This window comes from Penaeus vannamei, chromosome 28 (genome assembly GCF_042767895.1).
Source record: "Penaeus vannamei isolate JL-2024 chromosome 28, ASM4276789v1, whole genome shotgun sequence".
NCBI classification, from domain to species: domain Eukaryota; kingdom Metazoa; phylum Arthropoda; class Malacostraca; order Decapoda; family Penaeidae; genus Penaeus; species Penaeus vannamei.
The window spans coordinates 17043664-17046035 of record NC_091576.1 but is presented as its reverse complement, the minus strand read 5'-3'; positions in this window follow the sequence as shown (position 1 = coordinate 17046035).

Here is a 2372-nt window from a genome sequence, read left to right as displayed (position 1 = left end):
GTGACAGGAGCAAAAAAGTTGGAAATATTTTAATCAACTACTTATATTCGGATGCCTCTCAAAAAATATATTCAAACAATAATTATTGGTGGTGTTTTTTAATGTTTTACATGTACTACCATTATTCTCATTACTACTACTATAAAGTCTGTAACTTCATTAAAAATATATTTTGAATTCATTACAGTATAAGGAAGCCACTAATAAATATTCAAATGGTTAATGGTTAAAAATCAAAATAAATGTGCTAGACATCTGTCATACAGAACTATAGGAAAGTATATTATAGGATGGGTGAAGATGATAGTTGCTATGTGTCAACTATCTAGAGTTATCTTGAAAGGTTAAAGATGAGTAAAGGAGTTGATGTGTGATGAATGGGCTATGGTGGGTCTAGGGAAGGGAATTACATAAGGGATTCTTGTGTGTATCCAGGAGGGGATGGAGGGAGGGATAATGTATGTATAGCTGGATTGTGTTGGGAGGAATTAGGAGGGAGGGGTGTAAGGGGAATATGAATAGGAGGATGGATGGATATCGGTAGTAGACAGAGTTGAGGGGGATAGGTTGTGCTGGGAGGGAGTAGGGGGAATATGAGTAGGAGGAGGATGAATATTGGCAGTCACTTCGAGTGTGGAGGGAGCATGAGTTGTGGAATTTTGTGTCTTGAGCATATAACTTTGAATATCTTCCATAGTTTCTCTAGTGGAGTCGGTTGGAGAGTCTTGTGATACAAAGGTTTTCTTATGAGGAGGGGAAGAGGAGACTGGTGTCTGAGGAATAAAGGCAAAGGTCGGTGGAGGTGAGTGTGTGGTAGGAGAAGGGGTGGAACATTTAGTCTGTCTGCTGTAGGTAGTGTAGGGAGGGGGAGGGGATGGTGTTGGGGTTTTAGTTGAGATAGGAGCTGTAGTTGAAATTGGAGTTGTAGTTGAGACTGGAGTATGAGAGTTTGTATCTAAGAGTTGCTACCTCAGACTCAAACTTGTAAGTGGGGCAGCCTCTATAAAATACATTATGGGGGCTGTCGTAGTTAGCACATGTGTGTTTGTGCAGAGCAGTTTCATCAGTTATGACCGGGTTGGGCAAACAGGGGGCATCGGTCTGTGAAACAGCTGTGTTTGACAGGTTGTCAAAAGTGCCAACAGTTTTGACACTGACGTGGAGGATGTTAGTATGGTCAAACAGGGAGGGATTATCCACCAGTGTAGTTACGAAAGGGCAGGTCAAGTGTATGGAAAGTAATTTTGGCAATATTGGTGGGTTTCTTTCGATGAACTCTAGGAGGAATGGAATAGCACTGTACTGATATCACATCATGGTCTTTGAGGCAGCCAAGTAAGTCCTCTCCACAACCTGACCAATCGATATCCATAGGGCAGCTTGCTGGAGAGATGGAGATAGTTCCGATACAAGTATTGGATTAGGTTCTGCAGGAATGGGGTTGCCAGAAAGATCAGTTAGATATGATAATGCTTTAGCTTTAGTTTCAGATGTAACAGTAATGAGATGGGAACGATCGGGTTGGGTACAGAAGGGGAATCAGCCCACTTGCTTTTGGAGACATTGTTGAAAGAGGAGAGTTGCCTGAGTAAGGAGCTGTAGGGGGGATCACAAAAAATCGGTCCCATTTGGCTGGGCTAAATAGAGTATTCGAGATATTTTTAGAATTTGGGATGGTAGAAGGACAGGTACGTGTGGAAGAGGGAGTATTGATGAGGGGGTAGTATTACAGAGAGATGGAGAATAAGGTAGTAATCAGGGAAGATGAGGTGATTCATGAAGAAGGTTGTGGGGGTAGAGATGATGAAGTTGAGGAAGTTCGGAGAGCAGTAGTCTCAACTTGGGTGGATAATGCACAAGTAGACATTAAGGAGTGGGTAGTAGTTGTAGCATTCAAGAGTTGTGGTCAAAGGAGAGATGGGTCAGGGAGCCGGGAGAGTTTGAATTGGTGGGGCTGTTTGATGAAGGGGCAAACCTCATTGCCTCTAATATGGGTATTACATCTTCATTACTGGCCATGGGAAGCCTTGACTATGTTGAGGAAATAAACAGTCCACTCCTCAGGGTCCCCTTGAGGGGTAAAGGCTAAACGACTAAAATGGGAATACCATGCCCATGGTTCCCTTAGGCCATTCAGGAATGGCACAAAGTCATCCTTTCAGCCTTTCAGCATGGCTCTTAAACCTTAGGAAGTAGATAGTAGAAGGGGTTGGAGAAGGGACAGAAACGAAAGAGCTGGAGGGAGAAAGACCATGCAAAATTAGTTGAGTCGAGGGCTGAGGCCCAAGGAAGAGAAGGTACCTGCATTGAGTCTCAGTCCACGTCTCCTAAGCCCCGCCATAACAACAGGCAAGGGATTGGGAGGGGAAAAA